Source organism: Neopsephotus bourkii, unplaced genomic scaffold (assembly GCF_033783945.1).
Source record: "Neopsephotus bourkii isolate Nb327-2 ecotype Australia unplaced genomic scaffold, CSIRO-AGI_Nbou_v1 NB_1589, whole genome shotgun sequence".
Taxonomy (NCBI): Eukaryota; Metazoa; Chordata; class Aves; order Psittaciformes; family Psittacidae; genus Neopsephotus; species Neopsephotus bourkii.
In genome coordinates this window covers 4,729,421-4,748,285 of record NW_026902065.1, presented here as the reverse complement: position 1 = coordinate 4,748,285, position 18,865 = coordinate 4,729,421, and the positions used below count along the sequence as shown (strand labels likewise).

At 43.0% G+C, this 18,865-nt stretch overlaps 1 protein-coding gene across 2 annotated transcripts in view; it reads left to right on the top strand.

Moving 5' to 3' along the window:
* The first annotated feature begins 8,781 nt into the window (after nt 1–8,781).
* TBXAS1 (thromboxane A synthase 1) overlaps nt 8,782–18,865 on the top strand; it is a 244,067-nt gene continuing 233,983 nt past the window's right edge. The window contains exon 1 of one of the 2 annotated variants that reach the window (XM_061371924.1): nt 8,782–8,894. The gene's annotated coding sequence lies outside the window, so the exon portion shown is untranslated. Of the gene's footprint in view, nt 8,895–9,029; nt 9,145–18,865 lie in introns of those variants that run through there. The other variant, XM_061371923.1, reaches the window with a different exon arrangement.

Sequence of the window (18,865 nt, the reverse complement as noted above, 5' to 3'; positions counted from 1 at the left end):
TCAGTCACTCATGCCCTTCCTGCGTTGCTCCCCTGTGGGTTCCTGCCCTCACAACCCATCTCAGGGCAGGCTCTGACAGGTGCTGTGATGCACCAGGACAGCAAGTGCGTGCCCAGCACCCTGTACCCAAGGCTAAGGGAGCCAGTGATCCTACCCCCTGACTGATGAATCCTGCTTCATGACGCCAGTGGGTTTGCAGAGAACAAGCAGGGCTGGAGTCCTGGGGAGTTACACTGACTCTCAAGGACCAGCTTCGCAGGGAAAATACATGCCCGTGCAGATAAAGAGGGAAATAATTATAAGTGGGTAATTAACTGAGCAGAAGTAGAAAAGAAAACAGAAGCAGGACTGAAACACAGAAGGAAAAATGCCTGAGCTTTTTTGTAGATGCAAAGGTTTGCATTTTGCATCTAAAGGAATAGGGGGAGAAATGTAAATACATGTTTAGGGGGAAAAAAAAAGGGAAGTGCAAAAAGAACCACAGTCTTTTGTGAGGAAGCCACTGAAGAGACAGTGCTATAATGCAGAAATCCAAACATCAGCCTTTGTTCCTTCAGGAGTAAGAAACCAAATAATTCATTTGATACAGAGGGAAAGTAAACTTTGGGGAAAGCATCTGAGGGCAGTACTGGGAATTGCTTACCCTGGTATTTTTGCTGCAGTCGTTGGGCACTGTGAGGTAGTTACTAGAAGTGTAATTTATTCCAAGAAACATTGCATTCCTTTCTTGTCACCACTACATTGCTTATAGTTAAGTGTATTTATTGAAATGTGCTCAGATTCTTGGACTGCACCATCACCAGTCTCCCAGCACTGTCCACTTAGCTGGCTAGCAGAAGAATAAATACCCAGTGAGATACTCTTCTCCATAGAGTCATAGAATAGTTTAGGCTGGAAGGGGCCTTTAAAGGTCATCTAGGTCCAACTGCCCCGCAATGATCACACACATCCTCAGCTAGATCAGATTGTTCAAACCCCATCCAACCTGGCCTTGAATGTTTCCAGGTTTGGGACATCTACTGCCTCTCTGGGAAACCTGTGCCAGTATCTCACCACCCCCATTGTAAAAAATTTCTTCCATATATCTAGTCTGAATATTCCCTCTTTTAGTTCAGAACTGTTATCTCTTGTCCTGTCTCAACAGGCCCTGCTGAAAGGTCTGTCCCTACCTTTCTCATAAACCTTAAAGCACTGGAGCTGTTTTAAGGTCTCCCTGCAGCCTTCTCTGCTCCAGGCTGAACAAGCCCAACTTTCTCAGCCTGTCTCCATAGCAGAGGTGCTCCTGCCCCCTGAGAGTCTTCATGGCCTACTCTGGACTCACTCCAACAGATCCACATCCCTCTTGTGCTGGGGGCCCCAGAGCTGGGTGCAGAACTGCAGGTGGGGTCTCACGAGAGCAGAGTAGAGGGGCAGGATCTTCTCCCTTGACGTTCCTTTGGATGCAACCCAGCACATTTTAGGCTTCCTGGGCTGCGAGCGCACGCTGCTGTCTCTTCATTCTTCTTATTAAGGAAAAACTAGAAAAAGGATAGGCCCTATGGCACATCCTGAAAGCCAACAGCTGTCAATGACAAATTTCTCTTGGACTCAGATACAGAAGATGGCTCCTTGTCCCTTCCTAGAGGACATCCTACCGTTTTAAACAGCAATAGTGGTGGATGAAACTGGGGCAAGCAGGTAAGTAGAAAATGGCTTGTCAGGGAAGCAGGATCTCACAGAACTCACAGAACTCCAGCCTTTCACTTACTTCCAGAAGGCTATATGGAAAACAAGTCTAAATGTGCTTTCTATGCTCAGCACACAAGGTACCTCCTGTACTCTGCTCTCTTGTATTTCTGGATGAAAGAAAATTCAGCAGGCAATTTATCACCACATTAAAGTCACTGCTATCAAACTCATTCTGGATCCAAAAGAGTGGAATAAATTTGGTCTTACTTGTAGAAATGTATTTTGGGCAATGATAAAAAGCCTGGACCAGCTGCTTCTTTCTCAGCTCTTATGTAGGCTACACCTGCATGGATTTAAGTCATGGACTGCCTGAGTGAGGGCTGGTAGAGGGAATTGCAGTGCCATGAGCTGAGCTGGAGATAGAGGGGCTGGTACGTGGAAGCCACATGATGTTCCTCATCCCAGGATGCTGCAGAGTCCCCAGAGACACAGCAGCCAGGCTTGTGCTGGCTGTTTTTCTAGCCTGGTTAGGAGATAACAGGAGTGACACTGCAGGGAGATTTAGGCAATATGATTTAAAAAAAGGAAATAAACCAAAAATCCCTCTATCATTTTATAGCACTTTGAGCTTTCTGGGTGGTGGGGCTGGAAGTGCAGGCTCACAGACTTCATAAGTTTAACAAACTAGAACAACTACCGTATTTTGACACTCAGTCACTGTAACTAGCCTGGTGTGAGATAGGGTCTTTGCCCAGTGCTATTTCTAAGGAGAATTTCTTTGTCGTTATGCTTGCCCTGCCTACCCGGCATATGGGGACTGTGCTATTTAACCCTCCCTCACTTCTTTTATAGTCCCCATTCTCACACAACCCATAAGCAGTGTTGGACAGCATTGGTCTCCTCCCCCAAACTTTCTCTTTTTCAATTGGTGTCACTACAAAGGAATAAATTATCAGTGACACTGATCCCAATTTAATCTTTTAAATAATCTGATTTTTCCAAGCCTATTTATATCCTTGAAGTGACAATGGATTTTAAAGGGATACAAATACCTTAGCCTAAGCATTGGTACTATCCACACCAGCCTACTCCAATTTTGACCCTTCAGAATAAAGTGTAACCCCAAAGATTATGTGATAAATCCCTTCCCAAGTGTTGGTAGCACCAGACTAATGTTGATGAGCAATACTTTACTTTTCATGTTACAGGTTTACTCTGTGTTGCAGTGGTAACAAGCTGAAGTCCCAAAACAAGTTTTAAAGCTCATATAAATGTAGAATTTCTTTTCCCTGTGTGGATTTTTAATAACCTTCTGGTGTCTGGAAATGATCAAGGAGTAAAGCTTTCATAGCAATGTAGGAAGTTTAAGCCCATTTTAGTTTGTTATTTCAACCAGCAACTTCAGAACTTTTATTTTCCTGTGCTTTAAGGTGACCAGCCAATGTTTTCTCCCACCCCCAATCTCCTTAAGAAGCTTTTTAATGTTTTACATTCAAAATAAAGACAAACCAATCTGAAAACAAAGCCTTCCTTAGGGCCACGTATTCTAAATGTGCTTGCTGGACTATTTCCACTATTTGTAACCCATTCATTTTAATATTGCTCCTTATTGCTAGATCTGCAGAACTTCAGTTCACACATAGCCAAGAAGTAGTTCAACCAGCAGCCAGCAGGTTTTTGTTCTATTTTCCTGCCCACTTTTATAATTCAACACAGTGACTTGTTTATATAACTGAATCTCTTTGTTTCTCCAAACGGGACATGGATATTCCACTGATCGACAACACCCGGGTAGGTGATGGTCTGGTTTTTCCAAAGCAAAGACCCCAGTTTTCAGCAGAATTTACATTCCAGTAATAAATATTTAAAGGAATTATAATGGAACTGAAGCAAAGAATGTCCCTCTGAAACACATGTGCACACACACGTGCACGCACGCACACACGCACTCGCAGTCAATTTGTCTCTTCTGATGTAGATGGTGCCTCTGTTCAAACCCTGAAATATTTTGCTTTTTCCATGGGAAAACTTGGCCACTTTGGGTTTTTAATACCCCATAAAAAGTTTATAAAATGCTGTTTTTTACCATCACTCAAACATCAATGTCAAAGGCATTTTCTGCAACACGATCTCTTTCTGCCCCTAAGGAAGTGTAAGACAGAATACAAATCGTGCTGATTTCTTGCTGTCCTTTCTGAGGCATAAGCTTTAAGATTTTTCATCATCTCAATTTTTTCTACAGCAGGCTAAAATAAATGGCACAGTATGGCAGTTTTGGAACATACCAGGGCTACAAAACTACCTTCTGGCTTCAAATGTGTGGACTGTTATTAAGCAAATAAGATACTGATGTACTTTTCCATTTACATTTGCCCCTGTAGGCATAACACCAGGTGATGTCTTAATTAATAATGGTGAAGATCATATATATGACACAAGTAAAAGAGCTGCTTTTTAAAAATAAAAAGACAATAATCTTACCACTCCTTTGAGGAAGCAGAATGGATTGATTCCAAAAAGCAGAGTAATGAAAACCAAAATGCAAAAAAAGGAAGAATGCAGCATAAATATTGGAGTTATCTGCAAATATCTCCCTCTGTAAACAGCATAGCACTTCACGTTGCTCATAGGATGACCTGTCTTTCTTTACATTTGCAAGGAACCATGCCCATGACAGCAGCACTGCATCTGGATGATCAATCAGCTGAGTGTAATGCCCATTGAGTGCTGCCCACCAAGGAAGTATCGGAGCCTGCCTGATAGAAACAACACACCGATGAGTGCTTATCAAGGTGGAACTAGTATCTCTGACTTTCAAAGCTTGAAACATGTAGGATGGGTGGGAGCAACAAAAGGACCTTTGTCTCACAATCTGAACAAAAAGAACAAGTACAGGAATAATGAAATGGGTGTTGGGGGGGGGGGGGGGTTGTGACTTGGTCTTGGAGAAGGTCCTAAGCCAAGAGGGTGTGAGGAGAAAGGCTACATGTTCTTTTTTCGCACACTTTTTTTGTGTCCAGGGATAAGCAGGAAAATAGTGCTTCATCTCCATTTCCCCCCCCCCCATCTCTGACTTTTCACCTTCGGAATCTGGTTATTCTTAGCTGAGTAGGTTAAATTTGCTAACCTGACATGAACATATCCATCTTTCATGTTGACCCTGGCTTAAACTCAGCAGAAACTGAAATAAGAGTGGAAAATAACCCAGCTGGCCAATATAGCTAATGACACAGAACTAGTTTAGGAGAAATGGAAGGTAAATACAGGTATGTGGAAGGTCTCTGTCTACTCAAAGTAGTCCGCAGTAAAACAGCAAAAGGATGGGTGTCTGCAGACATGCATGCACCAGTGGAGAAGCAGGGATAATTGCTTTTACATTCATCATCCTTCATCACCATGTTCAGCTTTCTGCAGGCACCAGTGCAAGGAGACAGCCCTGAGAGATGCTTACCTTCATCAAAAGAGAGCTTTGGGATGGATCCTCTGGCCGGGAGAGGAAAGGAGAAGGACCTATCGTAAGAAAGGTGAGACCCCTGCAGGGCAGGGCCAGGGCAGCAGAAACTGCCCCTTGGAGATGGGCAGGCATGGGTGGAAGCAGGAGGGCCTCCTGCTCCTACAGCTCACTCTCCTCATGCCAGCCCCACTCCATCTGCTGGCAAGAACAATGTGAAGCCTTCAACATTTGTTTTCAGGGACCCAGTTCTTCCTGGGTCTTCCCCAGCCCAGATTCCCTCCACGGCTTCATTTCATCTCCCCAAGGGCCAAGGGTGCTGTCATGGTTTAACCCAAAGCGCAGAGCCTTGCCCAGGCACAGGAGGGAGAACAACCCTTTCTTTTGGACAAAAAACTGCTCTTCTATGAGCTTCCCTCTACTTTTGCTGCTAACATGCTGTCAAAGTTATAAGCATTGTGTACATCATGTGTCCACTGTCTAATGTACTGGTTGGGAGCCTGATTTTGCCACACCTCTGGTCAGTCAAGCCCCAGTGGAAACATCCTGCGAATTCCCCAAGGGTTCGTGTCAGAGGGGTACTGCAGGGGAAAGGGTGAGACGGCAGTATCAGCTCTTGTCTCTGCACCTGCCCAGGAAACCAGGGTGCAGCTGGGAAAGGTATTCAGGGGAAACAGGAGCACTTCGGCTCTCTGGTTTGCTCCTCGGCACTTTGCAGGTTATTGTCTCAGCTTTAGCTCCGTTTTTTCCCTTGCCTGCTAGGTGTTTAAGAGAAAGTGCTGAGGAAAGACATGATCTTTTCAAAATATGGAAGTAACATGGAAAGCTTTTGCCAGGTATGGGGCTGAATGGCACTGCAAACTTGACTCGCTCTTCTCTGTGTGAGGAGACACAGGCTGGTGTAAGAAAGCTCCCTGTGAAAGGCAGTGGGATTTTTTAGCTCTGGCATTATGGGCATTAAATGTTTCTGGGTTTTTTTCCCCTCTTGTCCTCCCTTCTGCTATTGGGAAATCATCTGCACCTGATTTTGCCTCTCCTTTCCATATGGGAAAAGAATTGTTTTCATCCTTACAGATGGCATCTTTTCCAGCTCCGTGTTAGAGGCAGTCAGGTGAATGGGGTGGGCTGAGGTTCCCCACGTCAGCCAAGTCCCTTGGGGCGGGAAGCAGGGCAGTCAGTGCCAGACCGATATTTACAGAAACTTTAGTCTCTAGTGGATTTCCCTGCTCCAATGAAACAACAGGAAGGTCTGGTGTTATATTATCCATGCTTCCTCTTTATTCTGATTTTATCTGTGCATTCTCGCAAATAATAGGTGACTGAGACCATTATTATTCTGGGAAATAGGAAGATGAAAGCATTAGACAGACCTTAGCCATTTCAGTGGACTTGTTCATGGTGTATTTAGTGCAAGTCTTTGCAGTCAGGAACTCACAAAATATCTGTTGGAATAAGTAATAACCCCGTGTGTTCACAAAACTGGCTCATTTTTAATAGGAGATACTGCCTCAGTCAACCAAATGCTACAGAGTTCAGAACAAAAAAAAGAAAACAAACATAACTCCACTCTTAATGCCACAAGATCTTGAGAAGCAATCCATTCCTGCTTTTCTATGTCACTAATACAGGCATTCTCAATGTAAATTGCATGGTGATTAATAGATCTTCTATCAATTGAACTTGAACTGAAGTCAAAGAACATATTCTTTCTTTTTTCCTTTCTTCTCTTTTTTTTTTTTTTCCTTTTCTAAACCTGCATTAAAAAAGAGTATTCCAAAATCTTGAAATGAAAAGTGCTAGGTCAAAACTCACCTTTTTTTAACAAGTCTATGAAAACTTACTTTTTAAAGTCACATACTGTTGAATCTCAATTATCCTGGAAGGCTTATCCAAGTTATGACTTAAGTGTGCTATTCATGTGCTGCCAGCTTGTGTTAGAAGTACAAGATGAGCCATAGTGCCTTGCAAAGCAGCTAAACCCTTCCCCGGGCCAGATGGAGTCCAGAAGCAGTTCAGTGGTTTGACCTGACCAAAGAAGTCCTACAATCACCCTCTGGTTATGTGCAGAGCTGGGCTATGTCTTGGGGTTACAAGATAAGAAGCAGGGTGGCTCTTCTGCAGTTCTGGCAGGCCACTGCGTCTGCCTCTGCACCACATCCCAAGCTCTGGGAAGTCATCTTCATTGAGGAACATTGCCGTAGAACTGCACAGAGCTGGCTGTGGCATGGTGCTGTGTGGAAGCTAAGAAGCCTTCATAGGTACCACCTGTCTGTGCACTAAAGCCTCCTGCATCACTCAGGTATTATTATTTTTCATTATCTAGGATCTTTCCTTCTCCTTCTCTTCCCCTCAGGTAAAGGGGAGCTCTTTGTATCCCATATCCACGGGCTTAGTATCTACTGGTCTTGGAAGAACTTCCCTGGCTTGTTGTACATTTGGGCAAAACTTCAAAGCCTTGACTATGGGCAGATTATAAATTTTATGTTCTCCATGAAGTATTGCTAAAACTTGCTGCTGACCAGGACTAATTAGTAACAGGAGATTTTACTCTGAAAGAAGAGCTTGCTTTTCCCTGCACAGCCTTCTTCACAGTGTTAGAAAAACAAACATTCTCAGTTAGGCAAATAGGGCCATGCTCCCAAAAGGTTTTTTGGTAAATCTCTTGGCACTAAGTGTTCCTATCGCTTTCCCAAATTCAGGAGAGCAGTGACTGTATGAGAAACTTCACCTCTAGCTCAGTCCAAAGCTCAAAGTCCAAAGCTTTTGGGAAGAGATGCCTAAATAAAGGCTCAAACACAATGTAGAAGCAGAATATGCAGTTTAGGCTGACCTTGCACAAGTCCATCGATGCAGGGGAAGGTAGCTTGTGAACTGAAAGCCTGGATGGTGCAAACTAATTCAGAATAAAGCACTGTTAGCGTGAAATATGTGTCCAGCACAGGGAAGGGGAGTTATGCAAGTGAAGCTACTCTGCAGCAACTCCCAATGTGGATAAGCCCTTAATTACTTCTAAAAATCTCACCATTACTAAGCCATGCTTATAATTTTTAGAGGCCTTGAGTTTCTGCAACAACTGGAATATGAGATTCAATTGCATTCACTTCAGTGGAGGATATAGTTAAGTACAGGCACGTTCATAGGCTCAAGGCTAATCATTACCTAATTAGTGTATGGGAACTTTTAAGTTTTTTCCATCTGATTCTGCAAAGTTATTAGGCAATACTTGCTTATAGCCTTTTTTCACTTTCCTCCCAAATTAACCCCCAACAACCCAAACTCCCAGCAGAATAAAGAGCACAGCAAGTACTCTAACTTCCCTTTTTTCCTCTTACTGTAAGCAAAAATATTTGCTTACAGTATTGATTTTTTTTATACAAGCAAATGTATAGAGGGTGGGTTTTTCTTTTAATTTATCTAATAGGTTTCAGAATGATTGTTTCCTCTGCATCCACGCAAATCCTGCTTTTCCAGCCACGGCATGTCAGCGGGAGCAGCGGGGGAGTGTGTGAGTTTTGTTGCCGCCCAGACAGGACTACAACCCCCAGCATGCCTAGCGCGGGGCAGCCGGGGAAGGGAGGGCAGGGAGGCTGTAGGGGGTTGTAGTCCGCCTGGCCGTGTCTCGCTACCGGGCCGAGAGCAGCTATCCAGGCACCTGTCTGTTCCGTGGGAGCAGCTATGGTTCCGCCCCGCACCCTTCCCCTCGAGATGTTGAAGCGCAGCTGCCTTCTGGCAGCCCGACCAGGAAGGGTGAAGAAGGCATAGGGGGAATGCAAAGGTAGGCATCTCCTCGGATTTGGTCTGGAGTTGGCAAAAGAGGGGGGCTCTAAATCCTCTTCATCCCTCGGTCGTCCTCGCCCAATGGTTTTGGCTAGGAGGTGTTGCCGTGTTCAACGTTCTCGTGGGACGTTGATGGGCAAGTCATTGGGATTTGGTCTGCGGTGTTAGCACGTGGGACTGGCTGTGTAGGGATGTAGTTCTCCCTTGCAGCTGTGGGTAGAAGTGTGGCTGTTGGCTCTTACGTAAAGGTTAGTGGGAATAAATGATCATTCAGTCTTAGAAGAAGGTGGGGGAGGGAATCATACTGCTTGTAGGGACTGGAAATCTCTCTCTATTGAAAAAGAGTCTTATAAGATCCGGCTTCTTGCTGAATTTAAGCTTGCTTTTTATTTTTTTTTCCTTTTAAGGTGACTTCTAATGTCTTAGAGAAACAGCCAAATACAAGTTTTGCATAAGTGGCTGCAAAAGCCTTTGCCTACATATGTTTCCTTATTGCAGTGTTCTGCTGTTTGCTGAACTGCAGGCAACTGAAAGTCTCAGGCTGTGCAGATCACTACAGTTTCATCCTACTGCTTAATAAAACAGAGCAGTGGTCAGGACAGTGCAGGGAGGAGAAACAGCTTTGTGTGCTTCACAGGTCAGGTGAAACACTCCTGAACATTTGGCTGTGATCCTCTGACAAGCAGGTGCCTAACAAGTGATTCCAGCCTTGCCATTACACCTGAGTGTAAATTTGCCAGAGAGTTTTGGGAAGTACTTGGCACAAGGATGCTCTGCAGGCCTCCCAGGGCTGAATGTGCATCTGATGGTGATCCCCAATGAATAGGGAGTGGGTTCAATGACACAGTTATAGCCTGATGGTCCTTTCCTACAAATAGTTTACTAATTATGCTGTGAAGACTGCAGATTTACTGTGTGCAGCACTGTTGGCCATAGTAGCCACATAGCTACTGCTTCTAGGATGGGACAGCAAGCAGTGTGCACGCTGAAGGCTGGAGGAGAAGAGTGTGAGATTTTAGTTGAGGCTAACAATGCAAGATCCTATTTAAATGAAAAAGGTGGAAGCAAAGACCTACTAGGAGTCAGTCCTAGTAAAAGCCTCACCCAAAAGAAGATGCGGAAGCAGTTCTCAGTTCCACTGGTGATTGCGTTGTCCTTTTAATGGTAATAAAATAGCTTTGTTCTTAATTTCTGCAATTGCTGCCAAATACTGAACAGGTCTTGACAATGAGGCAATTCCCTTCCTGCACAGAGACTCGATGCCTCTGGGTCAACATGGAGGTATGGCTTTTGGGTGTGCTGGATTTGCACACTGTGGGCACCAGGGCTGCTATTGTATGGAAAGGCGGAAGCAGAAAGCTAGTGAGTGCGTGTTCTTCATGAATGGAGCATGCAGGGAAGTTAAACACAGTGGCCTTAAATAGTTACACACATGGAGGGGATTCACATCTATCATGAGAATGCTATAGCAAATGTTAGAGATGATGGTGAGAAGTGCTAAACTTTTTGCCAACTAATTCATTACCTTAAAAAATCCAGCAGCTGTAATGGGAGGGCTCATGGGCTGCTTTTCACATGAAGTTTTTCGTATATCTCATAGACTTCTGGTGTATCTGATGCTTTCGCTGTTTACATTACAAATGGTGCTGCTAGTATGTATGTAATAGAAAGTAATATGTGGGGCATATGAACCTGAAAGCATTCCCTGCATGTTCAAGAAACTTTGCGACATGTGAACATCACTAATATAAAAACCAGGGACTGTATCTGCATGCAGGCTTGCTGTGTTTTGGATATTACCTTGCAAGCTGACACCACATGTGCCAACTTAACCCAGGTAATGGGAGCCACTGCAGGACTGGCACCTCAAGAGCAGCAGCATGCCTGGGGATGTCGCCAAACCCCTGGGGCAGAGCAGGTGCCTGAGGAGGAGGATGGTGGTGGTGGGACCTCCTGTTGCACTGAGCCCCATGCGTGCAGCAGCAGTGGTGGGTGCCCCTCTCCTCTCCCTCCTGGCAGTGCCAGCAAATGACATGGACTTCCCTACTCCACCTTTCCCCATCTGCCAGTCAGGCTGCAGTGTCTGAAACAGGCATAGGTTTTCGTGTTCACCCAGCCTTAGCGTACTTCCCAGAAAGCAATTGTGTTGGTTTTGTTTTCCTTTCCTCGTAGATAACAGAAGTCAAACAATGTGATGTGGCTAATGGGATTATATTGACCCACCTCTGCCGTTGCTATTAATATGTGAAGAAATTCCTAAACGTCATAGGCCTAATGATACTGTAGTTGACTGCCCATTTTTTTCTTGCCAGACTGGGGTCTTTTTATGTTAGCAAGTCTAATAATTGCTAGTCCAAATTTTGCTCCTTGGCAGCGTTAAGGAGCTAGGGACTACATTATATATAGAAGGGAATATACATAGAAACTATGCATTTTTACAGTGGATAGTGTATTGATTTGCAATGTCATTTGAACCATATCCAAACAGCCAATTGTTTTCCTTTTTTTTTGAAGAAAAGGAGGCTGAAGGGATATGGGGGCAGGTGTTCTCCTTTTCCTGTTGACTGTAGAAACATAACCCATCCTTTTTGAAAAAGTGCATTCAGAATCCATCCCCAATGAGCAGGCTACTAAATTTCAATTGCTGTTTTTATGTTATTATTGCAATTGCAGTAACTGTAAAAGACAAAAGGTTGCTCTTTCCACTTTGAGCTTTTCCATCCTTCGCTTTTACAGAAAAGGTTACCCAGAGCAATGTATGCGTCTGTCTATTCTAAGTGTAGAAATACATATTGTTCATACCTTGTCAATGTATATGCTGGAAAACAGAAGCTGAATTTATAGCTATATTTGCTCTCTGCCGGGGCTTTTAGAGTTGAGTGTTTCAGCATTTCCATTATAAACCCCTGTTTTCTGAGGTTTGTAACAGTCTTGAAGAGCGTAGCGGTCTTGAACCATAATAGAAAGCATGTAATGTTGCATTTACAGTACAGTTGTAACTGCACATTAAGGACTGTAATCTTCTCAGTGTACCCACAGTGCTCCAATAAGGTTAATTGGAGTTACGTATGCTAAGAGAAAAACAATATTTTACCCTTGGAGTTGGTGCTCTCCATCCAGAGACCTGAGAGCATCACACAGGGATGGAATTCATCTACCTGCACCACACTTACAAAAATGCCATTCTCTTCTACACCATTAAAATACTTGTGTTCATCTGCAGAGGCCACTCTCAGCCCCCACTTCCCTCATTCAGTGCATCACTGCTCTACAAACATGGCACAGGGAAAACAAGGTAAAGAGGGCTGCAAGAAACTGTATTTTAGTGAATGTATGGCAAAGCTTTTGTCATGTGCAGTGGTGTCTCTGCTGTTTCTGCCCTTGGATTCAGGTCTTATATAAACCTATGTCCCATCTGAAACCCATCTTTTCCATTTCCAGTCAGCGTACTCCATCTGGCATCTTGCATGTATGTGTCAATTTGCTTATGAATGTAAGGTAAATGAATTACAGCTCACCATAACATCCCACTGTCCCTGAGCTGTCTGAAGTAGTCCTAGCTCCGTATATCTGGGTAGTTGCTGGCTTCTCTATTTAGCCTGAACTGCCACAGACAGAGCAGATGCTCCGAAGGAGAAAGTACCCTATATATAAGGGTATCTGTCCAACAGGTCTGGCTCTCTAAGCTGCATCTCTTCCATGCATCTAGTTTAAATTTTTGTTGATGGCTGTAGGACTCTGTGCTGGGTCAGAGATCCCATCATGCAGGTGTGAGTGTAACCATCAGAGCTGGGTGAGGGGGAAGTGACTGCAGATAGTGGTATTCTGATATTAAATGAATAGTTTAAAAGGGATGATGAGGAAGACGAGCTGAAGCTAAAAGTGGCCAGTTGCCAGAGCTGCTGGCCATGCACATACTAGAGCTGATTTATCACTGCAACTGCTCACTTGAGCTTGTTGCACTTAATTGTCTGAAAGCAAAGAAAGCAGCAGCATGTTATGAGTAGAAAGCAACTTCTAAGAATTGTTTAAACTCCCCCCCCAAGATTCTCAGAGCTTGAAGACTTTATTTGGCTCTGTGGTGAGTACAAAGCCATCCTCTCAAATTGTCACGAAGCCATGGTTTTCCACAAACTGTAGCTCTGATCAGCAGCAAGTAAAATGACAAAATACGATGGCTGAAAGTTTTGTTCCATGCTATCTGACACCAGGACACAGGGATTACCTCTTGATTTACTGAAAAGAATACATACTTCATTTTGCACTATCCCAGCCACAGTCTAAAGTTGTGCTTATCTGCCACTTGGTAGAAGGCAGCGCAATGTAGGAGGGAGGTAGGAAGCAGGACTCAGTGTGAACTTTGTGCTTAGATCCCACCTATGCTTCACTCCAAGAAAGCAAGTTCAAACAAGTGTCAGCAGGGTTGAAATCTTCTATGTTCTTGCTGTTTCAACTCATATGTCACATTATTTAGTGTTCCACTTAACCTCTCTTCCCACAGCTAACAGGTCAGCTTATTGGGTTCATGCCCTTTTGAAAGTATGGCTAACCTCAAGCATGCAGAAATCACAAATTTACTCTCAAGATTCATGAGGCTGCAAGAAAAACATGCATTTTTTTAACTGAGCACTTAAAACAGTTTAATTAGTATTTTAGCCCTAATCCTTTGAGTTTCATGGATTTGAAAGATTTTTTTCCTTGTTTTGAGTGCTTGACTGTCTTAACCCAGAGTAAAATCTGTATTTGTCACAATTGCACAAATGAAGAACTAGCAGTTTAGCAAAAACCTGAACTAAGCCAAGACCCGCAGTAAGAACTTGAAATTTGGAAATGCTGGTTTTGTGATTGCATAAATTTGTTTTTTCCACTTTTTCTGCCCCCTCACCGGTTATGCATTTCTGTGGTATGACATATCTGCTGAGAATGAGAGCTGAAGGGATTTCTGATTTGCCTAATCAATGTACAAGTGGTCAGCAGAAAGGACTGCAGCAAAAAAGCCATGAATGGGAGAGCAGAAAAGGCTGAACTAGATGAAGTCATCCATATGTTACATGTGCTCTTCTGCAGCATATAAGGGACTGCAGTTTGTGTGTTTGTTACCTGTGCTCCCTTTCATATAGGTGAGGAAGACCTTTGGGAATATTTGGCATGATCTACCAATAATCATTCATCATGTTTTGCATAAAATTTAAGCAATGAATAACTCCTGGATAGAGGCATGAGTGAAGATAAGTCTTTTCATTGTACTTATATTGTCCCTACATTGCCCCTGTAGAGTGAAGAGTTATATGTCCTCTTGACACAGCTCCATGTGTTCCAGCATCCCATAAGTTTTGTGTTCTTACTGCTATGTGAAGGTATCCAGCATGACTGTTCAAACTGCAGTTGCTGTCATTTTGAAGTATTTATCTTGGGGAGCATTTTCAAAGGCAAGAGACGCAAGAGTTCACCAACCTCCCTGTGATGCCTGTCTACAGATATCAGGGCAGCATTACCAAACCCCACACTTTGTGTTCTCCAGGAGAACTTCCTGTGACCTATGAAGAGATATTTCGGCAGCTTAAAAGAGAAGTTTTGTAGATGCCACTAAAGAATTGCTGAAGAACTGGGATTGGTCCTCAGTGATTGCTTTGAACTGCCAATTTGAGTCCCTTTGCAGTCTTACTGCTGTTCTACATGTGGGTATAAACTAATAGCTTCTAGGCTTCTTGAAATATGTAACCTGTTATTGTGGCAACAGTATTTGTCTGACTTAATTTTGACCTTTCTTTTCCCTTTGTGCCAGTTTACCACCTCTTCTGTGCTGAGATTAGGTGGTGTTAGAGCCTGAGTTATAATGCCTGTCCTGGGATTGGTGTGTTTGTATTGTCTATTAGACTGAACATTCTTTTGCTCTTTCTTTTTGCTATCTCATTAATCTCGGAGGGTTAATTGCATCAAATCTCTCAAATTTTCAACAACTAAGAGATGAAAAATAAAGGCAGAGCTGATACTGCCCATAATTCCCAAATGGGACCTGATTCTGACATTCATAAGGCCATAACCCATGGGAACATTCTCCATTCACATCTATGGGGCTTATTCTGGAAGCATGTGCTATTTGAAAAAGCAGTGGTGGGCCTCAGGTGAGGAATGCTTCTTTACCTTATTTGGGTTCAAGATTTTTGAGACTTTTGGTGCCTTCCCCATTTCATCATCTTGAGTTTTGACAGGGTATTGATAAATGTGTTGTGTTAGTGAATTTATTCTTTCAAATACCATACTCCCCTGTGTCTGTCATTATCTTTTTACCTGTTCCAGGGTACTGAGCCTGTCATATCCTTGAGGCCACCAATAGATCTTAATTGTCCTGGCAGGCTTCACCTGAGACCCCTCACCCACACTCTACCCATGGGCAAAGGAGCTACATTAAGGTCGTGTCTGGGGCTTCAGTTGCTGACTTAACCTACTGGGTGGCTCCCGGTCCTGGATCACCCTTTTCAGTCTGCAGGACTATGTTGCCTGCTTCTCACGTTCAGCCCAGTAGGCCCGCACCCCTTGGAGAGGGCTCGTCTACATAAGGGTAGACCTTTCTGGCCCTGGCAACCCACCTCCAGGGCACATATGCAGGCTGCTGATGGCCTGTATTAGCAATCTGGTGCTTTTGAAAGAGGTACAGAGCACCATGTTAATATAGCTTTTGTTTTGCCCTTTTCGCGATCAGAATGCAGGGTGGATGACTGCCGCTAGGCTCCTGTGGCCTCCTAGTCAGATCTGCCTCTTCTTGGCTGCCTTTGTCCTTTCTATTTGTTCTTCAACTCCCTTTCTTCCATTAGGGCAACTCAAATGATGCACTGGCTGGGGTTTCTCCATCTGGCAATCCAGGAGCCATAACACTGCGCTGTGCAATGACTATTGCTGTGGCTAATTGCCTCTGAGGTGGCTGCCCCGTTTTTAAGGAGGCTGTGTGTAATCTTTCTCTAAAGAAATCCCTTTATGTCATATTGAAAGGATTCCTCAATAAAATTATTGAACTGCAAACTGGAAAGGTAAGGTGGGGAATGTAGTAGCTAGAGATAGCACATGGAGCTCTTGAAATATTCCCCTTAATTGGGGAAAACCAGCATTCTACATCTTCCTATTGGCATAGTGAAGAAAAGGACCAGACTTTATATGTTTTGGTGTCAATCCCATGAGCTGATGGATGAAAGAGAAGTTGATATGCACAGTTTAGTTAATTAAGATACAGAATAAGATGCTTCTGTTATGGTCTTCACAATTCTTTTGACCTGTGGTCCAGCATTGAAATATAGTTTGGAGAATTCAAGCCTTAATTTTGCGATCTAAAGTAGGTTTTTGATCAAACACAGACAGGTATTTTTCATGGTGTTAAAAAGCTGAACTTCACAGAAGAATTTATAACTTGTTCTTACCATGATATTGTTACAAAGGCAAACATTTATATGGCTCTCTGCAACTGCAAGACTAGTCTAGGCAGGATTCTTTGGCTTCTGCTATCAATGTGGAGCTATTGATCCGTGAACATAAATCCTTACTTATCTCCAGTGAAGTTTATAGGACAATGAAATTATAGGATTGCTTGAGTCAATCAATGTTTCTAAAGCAAGCTATAGAAATATAAACAAGTTACCGATTATTTAATAAAGTCAATTTGCTTAGAAATGCCTGGCCATGGGCAGCAGATGTTACATTAATTTCTGCTTTCTCTGGAATTTCACTGGGTCTCCAAGATCTTAATGACACTATTAGCAAAGGTAACTTTATTTTAGAAGCTCATTCCGAGCTCTCACAGCAAGAAGAAAAAATTGTCATTCCTTTTGACCATAAAATCTGTGCTATTTCTAAGTGGAGTTCTTTGAAATAACTAGGATATCTCACAGCTTGTTGCTTTAGAGGGGACTTGGTACAGCAGCACTACATTTAGTTAGTATAATGAGTTTTTTAGACCCTGTGATATTGACTGAATTTGAAGTACCATAACTTTCAAACAGCTAAGATTGAATTTGTTAGTGAAGTACAAGTTTGCATAATATTTCAGCTTACCTAGAATTTTAACCTGGGTGCCTGTTTCCTGAGCAGCATTTTGGTTAATATAACCAGGTTCTGACTTGGCAAAACAGTTTAACTATAAAAGTGTGTCTTTCCGTTTCTCAGCAGGAAGCATCGTGAAAGCAGCTTCCTCAGCATCATTTCACAGTTACTGTTTGCCTTTTGAGATCCAGTTCATTGGAGTGATTTTGTTCCAGGTGGTTTGAAAATCTTCCATGAGCCCATGGTGCTCTTGTCCATTTTGAATGCAGAGCAGGATCTTTATAGAGTGGACTCCAATATTTCAGTGTTTTGTCTGTTGAGTAGTTTGTCATAGTTTATCCTGCAGGAGTACAAAATCATCTGTTTAGTCTGCTTGGTCAATACTTGGATAGGGATAGTAATAAGGAAGTCACAGGCAGCCACTGTAAATCTCTTTATTCCAATACATTAATATTCCTGGTACTTTGGCTGTTAAGATTGTTTTAAATGTAAAAAATCTGTCAAATGGGCCTTTGATCTTTTTGGTTGGTCTACCTCAAAAATGTTAGGAATCTATTTTGGTTTTGAGAGGGGTTCTGTCTTTAAGATAAATTAATATCATATATATTTACAGTTTTGTTCATGAGCTTTATTAAAACTTATAAAGTAGTCTCTGATTAAATTGTGGTTTTTTTTAGCTGTATTTCACTTGCAGTATTTTGTGACTAAGCTGTCTATATAGCAGAACGTCATTGGTCTGAAGATTGTGCTGGAGACTTCTATAGAGATGAGCTGCTATGAAATGAAAACTTAACATCTTTCCAGACTTGCTTCATCTATCGTAAAGTGAGTGTGGCTCAACCATAATTAGATTATAACAGACCTAAAACATACAAGGTAGAATAGCATGAGAGGATTTTAATTTGGTCATTAGCAGGAGTGCATAGTTAGTGTAGTAGGTGTAGTCATTAGCTTCTGAAATATATGAGACTACGTTTTCCATTTGATATGCTTTGAAGACAGGTCAAAATCCTTAACATGATTTAGGCCTACTGAGAAGGTCTATAATCCTATTTTTCAATAAGCTCTGTATTTCATGTTGGAACAATACTTGTGTATGTCAAGCATTGCTGAGTCTCATTGCTCCACTTGTATTACTTTTGAAGTTGAAGCGCATTGTTCTGTTCCTTCCTTCCTCCCTCCCCCCTTCCCTCCTTCTCCCTTCCCCCCTTCCTTCCCTCCCTCCCTCCCCCCTTCCCCCTTCCCCCCATCCCCCCTTCCCCCCTTTCCCCCTTTCCCCCTTCCTCCATCCCTCTCTCCCTCTCTCCCTCCCTTCTTTCTCTTTCAGTTGAGGAACAATTCAACTTCTCAGGCACTGAATGCTATAATGTACTTCCCCTTCTAATATATACTACTGCAAATGCCCATGTAGGCTGAAGCTCTGGCTGTTTGGGATTGAACTGCTTCTGTCTTGTAGGTCTGCCATTTGCTGGGGAGCTCCAAGGCTGTGCTGTGAAATAAAGGATGAGATGGGTGTCTTGAATATAAGTTTTGTGTTGAACATTTATTGTTGAAGTTTGTGTTGAAAAAGATGGTGATCAGTGGGTTTTACTTGCTACAGAAGAGATGAGCTTGGATGGCACCACGTGAAGGAGCTGTGAACCTTGGTAGATGCAATCTGAAGTGAAGCTTTGTGGAAGCAAATACAGAGAGCCCTGCTGACTCTCAGTATTATAACAGGAAAAGGCTCTTTTCCACTTCTGCTTGTCTCTGGCTTCCTCCAGCATGAGGTTAGTGAGGACTTTATATCTGTCTTCATAGTTCTTTGATACCATTATAGAATCATGTAATCGTTGAGGTTGGAAAAGACCATTAAGATCATCAAGTCCAACTGTTAACCTATTATCAAAGAACTGATGAGCATGGCTCCACAAAGACAGATGGGAGGTTGGTGAAAAA